The 17129-nt window shown below is 55.6% G+C and overlaps 1 protein-coding gene across 4 annotated transcripts in view; it reads left to right on the top strand.

Annotated features, from left to right (window-relative positions):
- The first annotated feature begins 6650 nt into the window (after window positions 1–6650).
- Window positions 6651–17129, top strand: part of AJM1 (apical junction component 1 homolog) — a 44409-nt gene continuing 33930 nt past the window's right edge. For 3 of the 4 annotated variants that reach the window (XM_034752080.1, XM_034752081.1, XM_034752078.1), the window contains exon 1: window positions 6651–6806. The gene's annotated coding sequence lies outside the window, so the exon portion shown is untranslated. The other variant, XM_034752079.1, reaches the window with a different exon arrangement.

The raw sequence follows: 17129 nt of genomic DNA, 5'->3' as shown, positions 1-17129 counted from the left end.
CACAGCCTGTGAGATGGGGCAGGATCGTTGCCCCTGTGCAGTGCCCCAGGGCAGTAGGGAAATCCTCGGCCCCTTTGCTTCGGAAAAGGAGCTTGTTTGTAGATTTTGTATGAAGGAAAATAACTGATCGCAGAGCTCCCTCCCTGTCCCTGGCTTGTACTGCAGGTTACCAGCTGGCGAGGTGGGCCCAATGCCCTCACCTGTCTCTGCTAGGGCCCTGGGTATTTCTCTTAGGATACAATTGAAATGAGTTTAAGGATCTCCATCCAGTCCCCAGGGGCTATCTGTCCATGTCAGGAAACTGCCACGCACATCAGCACACTTAGGGTGTGTACAATGCAATGTATACACAGGGTGCGAACTCAGGTTCAAGCCTAACACCACTTCTGTATACACACAAATCACACTAACTCAGGGCTCAGATGCAGGGTCCCAGGACCCCACAGTGGTAGAGGTCTGAGCCTGAGTCAAGCCAGGACCCAGGGTTCAAGCCCTGTTGCTTTGCAGTGTAGACACAGCTCCACTGGACTCATGCTCTGGGAGTCTGCTAAAAGCAGACTGCCTGCCAACAGTGGGGGAGCAAAGTGAGGGCAAGCAGTGTTACTGAGCATGCTCAGTACAAGCTGAGCAGAAAATCTGGGGGGCACGTGACCCCACATGCCCCCCCCCCCCCCCAGGTGTCCCCTTTAGCTAAAAGTATCCCATAATCCCATGGGCTGATTTTCTTTGTCCTCTGGACAGTCAGGTTTGGTGGACAGTCAAGTTTTTCCACACTGCACCATGAACAAAGGGCTAGAGTGGCCATATTTTGGAAGGGCGCTAGGAAGTCTGGGGTACGGGTGGTTGGGCCTGGGCCTACATAATGCAGTATAGACGCTGGAATCCCAGGTTGGGACCCAGGGTTCAACAATTCCTAACCTGGGGTTACAAATGAGTATAGACGCTCAAGTCCTAGGTTAACAAACCAGGGTCTGATAACTTGAGTTCTGCTAAGTGTGGTCTTACATTGCAGTGTAGCCAGATCCATAGTGATCTCTAGAGTGATCTAGGACAGGGGCATCAGCAGAGCTATGCATGGGGAACCCAGGACTGGAATAGCAGGGGGTGATGTAGGTCAGGACTGAAATGCATTGAGAGAGCTGGATTGGGGCTCAAAACAAGATTACCAGGGTGCACTGGAATAGCCACGTGGGATTGGAATTGCAGCGGCTTCAACAGATTAGGAGTGAGATGCAGCGGCGGAGTGGTGGAGTGGAAGTTTACACTATGCCTGGCTCTACCTGAGCAATTAGTCTAACACACATGGAATGGTCGAGTTATCCCAGCCACAGAACTCTCCGGACGTTCCAATTGATTAGTATTGGTCAGTACGAATCTGCTGCACTGTTCAAGTCCTGAGATCGCTCCGTTCTGCAGGATTCTCTGCACCAATACAGGTTTTTCCTTACCAAGAGAACCAGCAGTTCTGAATAGGGTGACCAGACAGCAAGTGTGAAAAATTGGGACAGGAGTGAGGGGGTAACAGACGCCTACATAATACAGACCCCCAAATATCGGGACTGTCCCTATAAAATCAGGACATCTGGTCACCCTAGTTCTGAAAGCAAACACTGCCCTGGGTCTCTCCCTGCTGGAGAGCTGCTCAGGGAGTTTCTCTCTCAGTTAGCAAAGTTGAACATCATTGCATTTTCTCAGGGAGCTCTCAATCTCGCACAACAGAGCCCACCATTCAGACTTAGCTACTTTAAAGCAACAAGCTCATTTGAAAGACGGTGTTAATTTAACCACGATTGGACTATTGGTGGATTTAGTAACACCCCAGGGACCACATGTCCCTGAGCAAGGCAAGCCTCCAAGCTATTCCAAGGGGACCCAGCTAGGCATTCTGGTGGCTACCAGCTTCTGTTTGCCTTCAGCAATGTATGTTACTAGGGAGCTGGCCAACAGGATTTCTCATGAGCACCTCATACCCCAGTCTAACCCCCCCTCACAGAATCACAAGGCTGAGACAGCCCATCTGGGGGAGGGATAGCTCAGTGGTTTGAGCATTAGCCTGCTAAACCCAGGGTTGTGAGTTCAATCCTTGAGGGGGCCACTTAAGGATCTGGGGCAAAACCAGTACTTGGTCCTGCTAGTGAAGGCAGGGGGCTGGACTTGATTGACCTTTCAAGGTCCCTTCCAGCTCTAGGAGATGGCTATCTCCATTAATTTATCTGATGGCATTAGACACTCCACTGGCATCTAATGGAGCCAGGGATTGTTTGCCATTAAGAAGGTGACTGAAGCTGCTTATTTGTTTCCAGCTCCCAGTTCTTTAATCGGGGCCTTGCTCAGAAACAGAGGCTGGAGGCTTACCCCAAAGCCTAGCTCTGATATTGTTACAGGACCACTGTCAATTTACGCTGAAATTATGTGCAGACCATAATGGAGATTTTCAAAGACCCATCTGGGATTTGCACACTTAATTCCAATTAATTGTGATGCAAATTGGACATCCAAATTCCTCTGGGGAGCTTTAAAAGTCTGCAGCCCAAACTTTTATGAAATTAACATTTCCATTTTAGTATTATTTTAGTATTATTCCAGTGAAAAACATTGTTTTAAGCAGCCATTCCTCTGCTCTGTGTGCTATAAATGCAGAGAGGCAGTTAAAAGGTATTCTTGGTATCATATCAGGTGGTAAAGACATGTTTGTTAACAAAAGATGATTTTTTAAATTGACATGATCCTCTTAAGCATGCACCATGCAAAGAGGAATGGAAGGAGCTAGTGCATCACACTTTGTTAATAGTCACCTCCCCCAGCTCACTCAAGACATTGTACAGATTAGTCTCAGAGCTGTGTCCTTGCCAACATGGAGCGTGACCCAAAGCCCATGGAAGCCAGACTCTCATTGATTTCAGTGGGCTTTGGATCAGGCCCAAGAACACAGTATAAATGTCCTACGTCGCTGCAGGGTGATCAGTGTTTTAAAATGAATCGTTTGAATTCTAGAATAAAAGACGCCAACTTCAGCCTCTTAATAAGAGAAGTTGGATCCCTGGAATACGTTATAATTTCAGCTTTGGATACTGAGATGCACAAAACTGTTTCTAGCATGAACTGAGCTCTCCAAAGGAAGCACTGATGTGAGATCGGCCTGCTAGGCTGCAGCATGGGCAAGGAATCTTTTTTGCAGGTGTCTCTCTCAATCTGTCAGGAGCTTAGGGGAGCCAAGATGGCACAGCCTGGTGCTGGGAGGTCACATTCTGAAAACCGCTGAATCATTAATAACATTTCTGACCCCCATTCCAACCACTCAGGGAGCCGCAACAATGGTGGAGCAACTGTCAGGTTGCCTTAAGACCAACATTTTAACAACAAGGTTTTACCCAATCAAAGAGCACGAGAATTATTTTCCCCCCTCTTCCAGTCCATTGAAAACAGCCTTTGTTTAGAGGTAAACATTCCCCGGCATTGTCTGCAACCAAAACCTTGTGGAGTGAGCCCGGAAGTGAAACTGGCTACCAACAAAACTGAAACTCAATGGGCCATAATAATCAAAAACACAGGAATAGTTATGGATAGGAAAGGGTTGATTTTTTCATTGTTAATAATTGAAGGCATTATTAATAAAACACAAAGATATTTTTGTAACATATCATTGTTAACCCAATGGTGTCTCTTTAAAATAAAACTATGGAAAAGAATCCTTTGCACCTAAGAATCCTACAAGCCCATTCGCCAATGGACTGTAATGTTCTTCACAAGCTCTAGTGAACTGAACTTCACCACCAAGCTGTGGGGATTACTAGCTCTGTTTCACAAAGGAGGAACTAAAGGCACAAAGGTCCTCCAGATCCTCACAGTTATTTGGGCTCTTCTCTTCCAGTGAAATCAATGGGAGTGAGATGTCTAAATGCCTTTGAGGATCTGGGCCAGAGAGGGTAAGGCCAACATCTCCCAAGCTGGGGCCATCTAAATAAAAGCAGCCTGGTAGCTGAGGGTGCTCAGCACCCACAAACCTCACTGAAGGTGCTCTGCCAGTGCTCTGCAGCTCTGAAGTCAGGTCCTGTTTAGCAGGGAACTTCCGGGTGCATTTAGGTGCCTGATTGGAGATAGTCAGTGGTGTAACGGGTTGTCACCCCCGGGGTGCAGACTGGGAGCTGTGGGAACTGCTGTGCCTCTCTAAGGGCATGGCTACACTTGCCGATGTAGAGAGCTGTGAGTTAAACTCGCCTTTGGAGAGCGCAGTAGGGAAAGCGCTGCAGTCTGTCCACACTGACCGCTGCTTGCGCACTGGTGTGGCCACATTTGCGGCACTTGCAGCGGCATTGGGAGCAGTGCATTATGGGCAGCTATCCCAGCATGCAAGTGACTGCAACGTGCTTTTCAAATGGGAGTGGTGGTGGGGTGGAGTGTGACAGGGAGTGTGTTGTGTGTATGTGGGGGGAGAGAGAGTGGGTTTTTGTGGGGCTGAGAGCATGTCAGCATGCTGTCTTGTAAGTTCAGACAGCAGCAGACCCCCCCCCGCCTCTCTCTCTCACACACAGCATTCCACACTAATCTGTCTCGGAGCAGATAAGCAGCCGGCTGTCAGAAACGGAGCTTTCAAACGGCATATCCGCATTCCTACAGCGAGTTCAAAACAATGGAAGAGTGGCCACTTGACTTAAGGGGATTATGGGTCATTCCCAGAGACTGATCAGAGTGCAGTAATGCAACACCTCGTCCACACTGGCGCTGCGGCGCTCCAGCGGGGGCGCAGCAAACGTCATTCCACTCGCCGAGGTGGAGAACCAGCAGCGCTCTACCCGCGGAGTCAGAGCGCTTTATGTGCCTTGCCAGTGTGGATGAGCAGTGAGCTAGTGCGCTCGGGGCTCCTTCAATGCACTGTAACTTGCAAGTGTAACCAAGCCCTTAGACACACAACTGCATTGGGGACACAGCCAGCCTCACTCATGTCCTATTATCACCCAACACGACAGCAGGTGGCGCCACTCACCCAAACTAGGCTACTTGAGTGCCAACATCAGACACCAGCCAATTTCCCAGCTCCCCAGGCATGCCCCTCCTCCCACCCCTACTGGAGAATAAACCCAAAATGATATCATCTTGCACTGCACAGTGATCTGTACAGTACACTCATTAATATGTTCACCCCTCCCTCAATGTGGAGAGGAATAGGCACACTTCTGGTAAACAAGCTAAGATTTTTCCCCAGACACTTCACTTAAAGGCACACTGGTTAAGGTTAAAACATAAAACAAGTTTATTAGCTACAAAAAAGGTAAATGTTAAGTTATTATAAATGATAGCAAGCAGATCAAGTAGATTATCTAATAAATAAACAAAACCTCAAACTAAGCCTGAGATACTAGAAAAATAAGATATGAATTAGCAAATTCTCACCCTGCCTGATGATACAAGCAGGCTGCAGAGTCTTAAGGGACAAACTGCATTTGCTTTGCAGCTTGTGATCCCCAGGTTTCCATATCAGGCTAGACATCCCTTTAGCCTGGGTCCAGCACTTTCCCCAGTTCAGTTTTTCTTCCTCGGGTGTTTCCAGGAGTTCTATTGAGTGGGGAGGGAAGCACAACAGATGATGTCACTCCCTGCCTTATATAGCTTTAGCGTATGGCGGGAACCCCTGGTTCAAAAACAGCTCCCAGCCCAGTTTGTGGAAAAATACAGATCCCCAAAATGGAGTCCTGAGTCACGTGGGCTGGTCACACGCTCTTGCAGAGTCATAGCGGCCACCCCTTACAGGCTGTCTGAAATGTCCACAGGCAGGCTCCCAGGCCGGGGATAAGCTTCTCCTAAGGCCTATTGTTTCCCCTAATGGCCCATTACCCTGAATGGGCCCTTCCCAACCACCTCTCTAGACTGGAAGCATCTTGCCTAGTGAGTGTCACTCAAGTGTGACCACATGGGAAATACAGACACATAGACAATATTCATAACTTTAGATACAAAAATGAGACAGGCCCACAAATAGGATAATCGTATTCAGCAAATCATAACTTTTCCAATGACACCCCACATGCCCCATCTTGTACAAAATGCATCATAATTATGCCATAATCATATCATAATAATATCACTGTGAAGAATATGGGGTGCAGTGTCACAGCCAAATTCGAACATTTTGGCCCATCCCATTTTCCCAAGGCCACCAGGCTCAAGACCACCAGCCAGACCTAAATCCCAGATACTTCCCTTATGCGAACAACGGCCCCGCTCTGCATCCAGAGAGAGCAAGGGGCGGGGGGAAACTGGGGCCATGTTCAAAGCATTCTAGGGGATTTAAACACATTGATTCTATTGCAATGGACAGAAGTGTCCCAATCCCCAAAGCTCAACTATAATGTAGCTCCCTCCCCCCCGCTTTCTAGCCTCCAGAAAAGGGGAGTGGGAGGGATGGGCTGTAAAAGGCCCCGCCCTGAGGAAGCTGCTCTGAGTACGGCACGGGGGGGGACAGGCGAAAACCAGCCTCTGCAACATCCTGCGAAAAGCGGGAGGCTCGTCAGAAAAATCCTGCCGGGGAAAATGCGGGGGCTGGTGCGTGAAGGGGCGGGGGCGGGGGACCCCCTGGGCTGGGGGCCCCGCCATTGGAGGGGCTGATGGCAGAGCGAGGGAGCTGGGGCGGGGGGGGTCATCCAGGGCCAGGCTCCACCTGAGACGCGCGTTGCTCAGCCCCGGACGGACGCGGGCGCCTCGCCAGGGAAGAAGCTGGGCACTCGGGCGCGGCCCCTTTAAGGCTGCTCCTGCCCGCTGGGGGCGATGAGGAGCTGGCAGCGGCCGAGGAGCCAGGCGCAGCCTGACAGGTAGGCGGGGAGCCGGGCCCGATCCTTGCCAGGCCGGCGCTGGATGGAGCTGGCTGCAGTGTGGCCCCCCGGCCTCGGGCTGGGGATGGAGCGGGCGCGGCGGCAGGAGGCGGAGGTACGGGGAGCCCCTGCCCGGGCTGCGCCGGGCGCATCTGCGTGCGGGGAGGAAGCTCTGGCCACCTGCGGGCATGCCCGGCCGGAGGGCACGAGGGGTCCGGGCTGGGGGCTGCAGGAACCGGGGGGGCTGCCGGAACCGGGGGGGTCCGGGCTGGGGGCGGCAGGGAGCGGGGGGGTCCGGGGTGGGGGCTGCAGGGAGCGGGAGGACACTGCTCAGTGCGGAGTTGACCCTGCAGCCCGGGTGGGGGAGGGCACGGCCCGGAGACGGGCCCCCGGGTGCGCTCCGGGGGGCCCCCGCCCGGCCTCCCTTCAGGCAGCCGGGCCATGTTTGTGCCATCGCCGGGAAGCCAGGCTCCCGCAGACGGGTTAAGCTTGGCAGGTGGACCGGGCCGTGATTCCGGCGGCTGGTGGCGGGGAGGGACGATGGCCAATATTAGGGGGATCCAAAAATGTGTGTGTATGTGAGAGAGAGAGAGAGAGAGACGCGGCTCCTGCCTTTCCCCCCGAGTGCCCAGCCCCCTGGACCTGGGGGGCAGGTGGGGGCCACTTCCCAGAGGATGCTGCCAATAAATGAACGGGGCTTCTCCCCCCGTCTGCTTGGCAGCTTCCTGGCAAGGCTGCCCAGCCCGAGAGGAGCCTGCCCCATTCCCTGGCCATTTCCAGGGAGGAGGAGGAGGATTTATTATGTGGCCTGCAGCATGTCAGCTTAAATCCCAAGCTAGGGCTGGGCCGAGCTGTGTGGCCCAATCCTGCAATGGGATCCGCGAAGCTGGACCCTTGACCCTCACGGATGGCACCTAAGGCCGGGGGCCTATCCTTTGAAATGGACTCCCCCTGTTGCCTAGAACAGCTAGGGGCCAGGGGTCTCTGGGCTGGCCCAGCTGGGCCGGTGGAGGCTGCATTTTTGGCTCAGGGGGCAGTTGGTGCCAGGGGGTGTGGTTTTGTGTCTCTGAGGCACGGTGCCCTGGCATGGCTCAGCAGGAGGTCGGTGGCTGGCACTGTGGTGGCAGGAACGAAGGGCCAGTGGCCTTTCATGCTATTCCAGGTTCACTCCACCCTACGTGACAAGCTGCGGCAGGCCTGGGCCCTGGAGCTGCAGGGGCGGGTGGTATCTGTGCTAAGGGAACGGACTTTCCCTCGCCCCAAGCCGCCTGCGCTGTTACTTCTCTGGGTTCCCCTGGCCTGGGGTCTTTGAGTCTTGCTGGGCTGAAGGACAGATGGACTGGAGCTCACGGGGTGTAGGGACAAGTGACACCCACAGCTGTTTGGGCAGGGAGAGGTCTGCATGCCCAGTGCCATGCGAGGCTCTGGGGTGATGGAGATGACTGGGGTGATAACCAGCTACAGAAATGAATGGATTGAATTGCATGGAGGGGTCTAACGGGAGCTTTCACAACTCCTCTGTCCCCTCTCACCACCTCCACCACCCTGTGCAGATGGGCTTTCATCCCCTTCCTCTGCATCTTGGTGGAGCTCTGCCCCCTACCCTTGGAGGGAGCTGTTTGCCTCCCATCTCTTGGATCTACCCATCCACCTCTCCTGGGAGAAGTCAGTTCTCTAGTCACCCTCCCCCCCAGGCTCTGGGCAGGACCTGCCACCCCACAGCCCCATGCCTGTCACATGCTCCTCCAGGTTAACACAGACTCCGCTGCCCCATTCGTCAGACCCCAAGCTACCAGGCTGAGGGGGCTCGGAGGTGAGTGGTTCACCCCTTCTGCTCCCCCTGCTGAAGGCCTGCCATGAGCTGCTGAGTCAGCACGGGGAGGGGAAGAACCATGGCCCAGGCCTGTGGCCACTGTCCTCTGACTAGAATGGGCCTCTGAGTCCCCATGTGCCTTGTGACAACGCTGACCCCAAATGTGCTCTTTGGCTCTGGGCATCCCATCCCCAGGCAGCTCCTCACGTTCCGGAAGCAGGAAAGTGCCAAAAATTCAATTAGGGGAGAACTCCTCTGAGCTCTGATCAGTTTCATTGTGTCTCCCCCCTAATTGTGTGCAGGAAATGATAACCTCCCCCAGGGCCAGGGCCAGCATTAAATGGGGAGAGACAGGGTGAGCAGGGAAACCGAGTCATCTGGGGTATTATCTGCTGAACAGAACAAAATTCTCCCGGTGTGGCTGTGAGTGTGACAGTGACTTCTGGGGTCTGTGGTGAGGTATGCATGGAGGGAGGGAAGGGCTGGGCACGTGCTGGATGCCTGCCTATGTGTATGGAGTGTGCGTGTATGTGTGTGTATGAGCGAGAGCAGACAGAGCACGTGAGTGCGTGTCTGTGTGTGTGTGTGTGGAGTGCGTGTATGTGTGTGTATGAGCGAGAGCAGACCGAGCAGGTGTCTGCGTGTCTATGGGTGTGTGTGTGTGTGGAGTGCGTGTGTGTCCCAGCATAGGGCATGTGTGTGAGAGAACTGGTGCGGGGGGGTGAGTGCATAGGGTGGGGGTGAGTGCATGTGGGTGTCTGTGGGGGTGACTGTGTAGGGGACGGGGTGAGTGTATTGGGGTGATGTAGGGAGTGTGAGGGGGATGAGGCGTGTGGAGGTGGAGGGCTCAATGCAGGGAGGGGAGCTATGAGGGGGTGAGTGCCTGGGGGCTGGGCATGTAGTCCATTGGCACAGCTGGGTGCTACGTCTCTCTGTCCCAATTGCACTAGGCCCATTTGGACTGTGGGGTTCTCTGCTCTCAGAGGGCGGGTCCCCAGAAGTAATGGGGTCCATGCCAGGTTCACATAGAGAGAGGGCTCCCTGGCACCAGGGTAACAGGGTCAGTGCTGGGTCAGATGGAGAGGGGGCTCCCTGGGGTGGGATACAGGGTCAGTGCTAGGTCAGATGGGGACGGGGCTCCCTGAGGCCGGGTAGCGGGGTTGGTGCTGGGTCAAATGGGCATGAGGCCCCCGGGGGTGGGATCCGGGGTCAGTGGGATGCTGAGTCAGACAGAGGGGGGGCTCTCTGGGGCTGGGATCTGGCATTGGTACTGGGTCAGACAGGGAGGGGGCTCTCTGGGGGTGGGATCTGGGGTCAGTGCTGGGTCGGACGGGAGGGTCTCTGGGGGTGGGATCTGGGGTTGGTGCTGGGTCAGACGGGGAGGGGGCTCTCTGGGGGTGGGATCCGGGGTCGGTGCTGGGTCAGACGGGGGGGTCTCTGGGGGTGGGATCCGGGGTTGGTGCTGGGTCAGACGGGGAGGGGGCTCTCTGGGGATGGAATCTGGGGTCGGTGCTGGTGCCAGCTGGCAGGATCTGAGCATTGAGTGTTTCCATGGCACCAGCCACACAGCAGACCCCTCCTCAGCCTTTACCAGCCTCCCCTCCCGTTAGGCCCCCACAGGCAGCTCTCACCTCCAGAGTGGTGCTGGGCCAGCTACCTCGTGAGAGTGTCCTGATTGTGGCAGGGGCCTGGCACTAGGTTTTGGTGGGGGGCTGAGGGCAGGAAGTGGTGGGCCAGCTCTGGGCAGCTGCAGAGACAGGGAAAGGTGACTGGCCTGGCTGCGAGGAAGGAGCCTGCTGAGAAGGGACCCTAGCACTGAGCTCTCGTTACCCAGGCCAGAAAGGCAGGCCCTGTTTGGGGCCAGGCCCTGTTTGGGGCCAAGCCCTGCAGGGGTGCTGCCAGCCTGGGTCTTGGGGCTCCCAGCTCGCTGCCCAGCACTCAGGAGCATTCCGAGCCGGGCCCGTTCCCCAGAGACCCAGGATGTTCTGGGGCTCAGCTGTGCCTGGAAGGGCCCTTCGCTTGAATGACCATGGTTGGGGTGTCTAGGAACAAAGCCCTTTCCAAGGGCATGTGGGGCCAGTGCTCCATTCCCCCATCCCCTTTGTGCTGCTCCAGTGGGGTGAAAGGGCAGAAATGCTCCTGGGAACCATCCCTCTTATGTCAGAGAGCTGCCAGGCTGGTGGTGTGCCCCTGGTGCAGGGACTGGGGTGCAGGTGGGGAAGGGGCATGGCCAGAACCTGCTATACGCCTGCTTTTCTCAGCTATAGAGCAGCCCCTTGGCTGCTCTAACTTGTGCCAGAGGCTGAACGGGAGGCACAAAGGTGGCCTCTCTACCCAGCCCACCCTGTCCCTGTGCCAAGCCCAGCTCAGCCGGCTCTGCTGCATCTTCCCTTTATGGACGGGCTGTCTGCTGCCTGGCTTCAGTGCTCCCTGCAGGCAGGTGGGGAGAGCAAGGTCGGAGGTTACAGTGTTTGGTTTAGGAGCAGTTCAGCAGAGGCTAGCATGGCTGGGAGCAGGGGGCTTGTCAGTGCCAGCCTGGGTTCTGCGAAGAGTTGAGGACATAAAGCTTGTCTGTGACCTCTGAGGTCCTGCCCAGCAGTGTCAGCCCCTCCTACTGTGCCACTGTCCCCTCTGTGGCACCCTCCGGTGGCACCCCCTCCATGGCAGTGTGGCCCTGCCCTGTGGTGCCCCCTCTCTGTGGAGCAGCAGTCATTGATGGAAGCCCAGATCCGATGCCCCTGAACTTGAAGGGGGACAGGGGAGGGGTTGAAACTGGGCTCAGAAGTTTGCAGCTTTGAGCCCCATAGCTAGTTTGGGCCCTTTGCAGGGGCTGTGTCTCAAAGTGGTGGAAAGGGCTTCAGTCTGTCTGTCCATCTGAGCCCCCGTGAGGCAGGACAGAGCATGAGAGACCAGAATCCCTGTTGGATCCTTGCTCCTCATATTTCCCTGCCCACGCACAGGAGGCGGAAGGCCCAGCTCTCCGAGTTCTGTGGAATTCCCCCACCCATCACTGTTCCTTCTTGGGAGTGGGGGGCAGGGGAGGGTTTGTGTGTTCAGCTGTGTGCGTATGGATTTGGTAGCGAGGAGGAGGCCCATGTGTCAGAGTACAGGTGTTGGTAGAGGTAAGTTCATGGACAATAGGTCAATCAATGGCTATTAGGCGGAATGGGCAGGGATGGTGTCCCTGGCCTCTGTTTGCCAGAAGCTGGGAATGGGCGACAGGGGATGGATCACTTGATGATTACCTGTTCTGTTCATTCCCCCTGGGGCACCTGGCATTGGCCACTGTCAGAAGACAGGACACTGGGCTAGATGGACTTTTGGTCTGACCCAGTCTGGCTGTCCTTATGTATGTGTGTGTATTTGTGTCTGGGAGGGGAGTACGTGTTTGGGGGTGGGGGGGGCATATTCTTGTGTGTACATTTACACTAGGGAGGGAGAGATTGGTGTGAACTCTTGTGCCTCTGGTCTGGTTTTGCCCCAACCCCCCGAGGAGCAGGCTGAGACTGAAGCTGGTAACCTGGGGAGAAGTGGCAGTTAGTGAGTTAGTGCCCATTACGCCTCTGGCATTTAGGGCAGCGACGAAGCTCCTCCACTCCTGTCTGTTTCTGGCAAGTCTTTCAGTGGTTCCCCAGCTGTGCCCCAGGTTTTTCAGCTCGGCTTCCACAGCTCTTCGCCATGTTGCTTTCGGGCAGCCTTGTTTTCGCTTGCCTTCAGGTGTCCATCTTATTGCTACTCTGGTGATCAGTTTCCATCCAAAGCACATGGCCAATCCGTCTCCAACGCCTCCTAGTAATGATGGTGCTCCTATCTTCTTGGCTGCACTGTGTGACTAGGTCTTGGTTTGAGATTGTTCTGGGCCAAAAGATCCAGAGGAATTTTCTGCGGCAGGTTGTACGGAATGAAGACAGTTTGGACATGTTGGACTTTCTCCTTCCCCAGCATTCTGCTCTATAAAGTAGCGTTGAAAGTACACAGCTCTGATAAAGCTTGAGTTTGGTTTTGGTGCTGTATATTGATGATTTCCAGACTGTATTTAAATCAGCTGCAATAAGACAGATATCATGACCCTTAATATTGCCTCACCACACCAATATGGCTAAAGGATCATGTTCTCACCAATGTAGAAACAGTCACATACTTGGGCAGCACCATCAGCCAGGATGGTGGAACAAGCCAGGACATCTGGAACAGAATCGATAGTGCCGGGAACACCTTCAAAGTGACAGGGCCTGTAACAAATCAGCTGCCGGAGAACCTGGGACAAGCCCCGAATTCCTGATGATCAATAGAGATTTCCCCTGAAACTCTTGTCCCAGTTTTGAAGCTGGCCTCAGAGTGACACAGTGCAACTGTCAGAACAGCCGCCTTGCAAGGAGGAGATGGCACCTAGTGGCAGCGGGCACAGGACACTGGGGGCTGGATCCAAGTGGAATCGTGCTTAGCAAGCAGGCCAGGGAAGGGAGCACTCTGCTGGGCCCTGCGGGTGCCAGCCTGTACTGCTGTGGGGCCGGGCCTGGTGGTTACATTGGGCTGTCTGGATCTGCCCAAGGTGAGAGGAGTCTAATGTGTCTTTTTGCAGTGAATAGGTGTGGGGAGCACGGGGGCAACAAGGTTGTGCCTGTGGGAGACCAGAGGTGTGAGATGTGCGTGCATTAGTGGGCAAGAGGAGCACTGGAGGAATGTGGGCGGTGAGCTGCGCCCTGGGGATGTCACAATGCCTGTGAGTGGGGGAGAGCAGTGAGGAGGTGTGGGGGCAGGGGGAGCAAGGGGGTGTGGGCGGAGCAGTGAGGGGAGTGCGAGCAATGGGAGAGTGGGGGTGGGAGCTGTGATGGGGCAGGGGTGGGAGCAGCGAGGAGGTGTGGAGAGAGTAGTGAGGGGAGTGTGGGAGCAATGAAGGAGCTGGGGTAGGGGGACAATGGGGGTGGATGTCAGTGAGGGAGTGTGGAGGGGACAGTGCGGGGGTGGGGGCAATGGGGTGTGTGGAGGAAGCAGTGAGGGGAGTGTGGAGGCAGGGAGCAGTGAGGGGGTGGGGAGGGGGACAGCGAGGGGGTGTGGGGAAGGTGGGGAGGGGGGGGAGCAGTGAAGGGAGTGTGGGGGCAGCAAGGGGGTAGGGGGGCAGTGAGGGGTGGGTGTCTGGGTGTCAGTGAGGGAGCGTGGAGGGAACAGTGAGGGGGTGGAGGGCAGTGGGGGGGGGGCAGTGTACCCAGGTGAACAGGAGCCCCTTAAATCAAGGTCTTGAGGCTTGCCAGTACTGGGCTCCATAGAAGAGCTGGCCTGGAGTCTGCTGGGCTCTGGGATAGCATTCGTGTCTGGGTCAGCTCAGCAGGGGTTGGAGGGAGGGCGGTGGGCGTGGGACTGTGCCTAGGGCCCTGCTGGGGAGCTCTAAGCTGCAGGGCATCTCCCCTGGAGCAGTAGGTGCCACTCTCCGCCCCCCGCCTTGTGCCTGGGCTGCAGAGGTTCCAAGAGAGCAGATAGGGGAGTCACCGGCCGCTTTGCTGGGAGGTCCGGCCCCGCCGGTGACCCTGGGCACTCGCTCTCCACACACAGCCCCAGGTGCTGGCTCTTCCCAGCAGGTCCTGCCTCAGGGCCCAGGGACGCGTCGCATTGTGCGGGGAGTCAGGTTGGCCTTGCTCCCTGGGCTCCTGCCCAGGGAGCCTTGTTCTCTGTGTCCAGGAGGTTCTGCCCACTGTGCCCTCGAACCCGCTCCTCTAGTCCTTGCTGCAGGGCACATGTCCTGGAACTAGAGGTGTAGGGGCTGCTGCAGCACCCCCTGGCATGAAGTGGTTTCCATCATATGCAGAGTTTACAGTTTGGTTCAATGGTTCTCAGGACCTCCACTCTACAAATTGTTCCAGCACCACTGGCAACGGGAGGACAGGTGAAGAGGAGTGGGTGGGGGTGGGGCCTTGGAAGAAGAGGCGGGGCAGAGGTGGGGCCTCAGGGGGAAGAGGCGGGGCAGGGGAGGTTTCAGCACTGTATGTCAGGTTTTTAAATACAGTAACTCCTCGCTTAACGTTGTAGTTATGTTCCCGAAAAATGCTACTTTAAGTGAAATGATGTTAAGCAAATCCAATTTCCTCATAAGAATTAATGTAAAGGGGGGGTTAGGTTCCAGGGAAATTTTTTTCGCCAGACAAAGGACATTATGTACATATACAGTATACGTTTTAAATAATTTTAAACAATTTAATACTGTACTCATCAATGATGATTGTGAAGCTTGGTTGAGGCAGGAGTGTAGCGGGGTCGGGGCGTGGGGGCTTGCCCCGCTCCGCCCGCCCAGCGTTCCAGCCAGGGAGTGGGGTCGGGGTCAGGGTGCGGGGCCTTACCCCACTCCGCCCACCCGGCATTCCAGCCAGGAAGCGGGCAAGCCCCAGACCCCGCTCCCCGGCAGGAGTGCCAGGCAGGTGGAATGGGGCAAGCCAAACAATCTTATAACGGAACATTGCACAACTTTAAACAAATATGTTCTCTAATAGATCAGCAACCTAATAATGAAACAATGTTAACCGGGATGACTTTAAGTGAGGAGTTACTGTATTACCAAGTTATTTGTACCCAATATTACCAAGTTATTACCAACCCTACCTGCCCTAGGCTTGGCAGGTCACTAAATTGACTGGTCAAATAACATCTCTTGACAGTTGATTATTTGTCCGTGGTCAGACATTGTCCAGTGTCCCAGGACGAATCCAAAGGGATGGGCTGATGCTGCCGGCGGCAGCCTCGGGCTCTGATCCCACTGGGCGGGGTTCTTTCGGGCTCTGCAGCTTCCTTAGTCTTGTTTTGCATTGTTGAGTTACAGTCACTCCAGAAGTAATTTGTTCCTTTGTAATGAGGCGGAAGGACCTATCTACAGCTGAGCCTGCAGGAGCCCAGAGTGTCTTGGTCTTTCTGGTCACTGTTCTAAGAAATTAGCACTTTAAAATCTGTGACCATGTATGACGTGATTTGACAGGTCAATTGACCAATTCTTTTTGGATTGGTCAAATGCCCAGCCCTAATCTGCCCCTCAAGCTGCCAGCCTACCCCTGCACTCCCATAACACTAGCCCTGGCCTGCTCCTGCCCAGCCATCCTCCCCCCCCCCCCCCCCCACCGCCCATAAAACTAGCCTCTGCTCTGCCCCTGCCCTATCAACCTACTTGTAACACAAGCCCCGGCCTGCCCCTGCCCTGCCAACCCGTCTCCCCCACCCCCGTAACACTAATCCCAGCCTGCCCTGCCAAACCCCCCCCAAAAGTAGCCCTGACCTTCCCACCCCACCCCCCATAACACTAGCCCTGACCTGCCCCTGCACTGCCAACCCCCTGCATCCCATAACATGAGCCAGAAGGTGAGTGGGCTGTGGTGGTTGTCAGCAAAGGGCACAGTGGCTGTACTGGGGGGCTGGACTCATTGGGCCGCTTTGCCCTCCCCGTGGGTGAGATGCATTCAAGTACTGCAGGACAGGCCCCCTGTAATTAAAGCCCTGCTCCCAGGGCTCGCTAGCCTTTGCTTTTGTGCTGGAGCAGGTGGAATGGGCAGGCCCGTTTCCCACGGGAAGATGGGCCAACTCGAGTCAGGGGGCAGGTTGGAGCTCGTGTTATGGGGAGTGCTGGGGGTTGGCAGACTGGGCCGTCCTTATCCATACGCAAAGTACGCAGGTTTATCCATACGCAAAGTACGCTGCTCCAGCCCCTGCCCCGCCTCTTTCCCATGGCCCCCGCCCCTGCCCCACCTCTTCCCACCCCTGCTCTGCCCGAGCCCACCCCCACTCCACCCCTTCCCCAACCCCCAGCCCTGCTCCGCCCCCGCCCCGCCCCTGAGGACTGCAGCAGGGCCGGGCCTGCACTCACCGGTGGCAGGAAGTGCAGGGACCCGACCCCAGCCGCGCCGCCAGTGAGTGCTGGGGGGTGGTTCCCCCCAAGCCAGCCCCCCCCCTCCGCAGAGGCCTCCCCCCACCCCCCGGTGGGGGAGCTGTGTAGGGCCCCAGAAAATAGCTAGGGACGGCCCTGTTGGCAGGTTGAGGGTTGTGCTGTGGGGTTCTGGGGGCAGGGTGACCGAATAGGAAATGTGAAAAATTGGGATGGGGTGGGAGCAATCATAGAATATCAGGGTTGGAAGGGACCTCAAGAGGTCATCTAATCCAACCCCCTACTCAAAGCAGGACCAATTCCCAACTAAATCATCCCAGCCAGGGCTTTGTCAAGCCGGGCCTTAAAAACCTCCAAGGAAGGAGACTCCACCACCTCCCTAGGTAATGCATTCCAGTGCTTCACCACCCTCCTAGTGAAATAGTGTTTCCTAATATCCAACCTGGACCTCCCCCACTGCAACTTGAGATCATTGCTCCTTGTTCTGTCATCTGCCACCACTGAGAACAGCCTCGCTCCATCCTCTTTGGAACCCCCCTTCAGGTAGTTGAAGGCTGCTATCAAATCCCCCCTCTTTCTTCTCTTCTGCAGACTAAACAATCCCAGTTCCCTCAGCCTCTCCTCATAAGTCATGTGCTCCAGACCCCTAATC

The sequence above is a fragment of the Trachemys scripta genome, chromosome 17, assembly GCF_013100865.1.
Source record: "Trachemys scripta elegans isolate TJP31775 chromosome 17, CAS_Tse_1.0, whole genome shotgun sequence".
In the NCBI taxonomy this organism is placed as follows: Eukaryota; Metazoa; Chordata; order Testudines; family Emydidae; genus Trachemys; species Trachemys scripta.
Note: the sequence above shows the minus strand (reverse complement) of the source record. Positions and strands in the feature narration are given on the sequence as shown.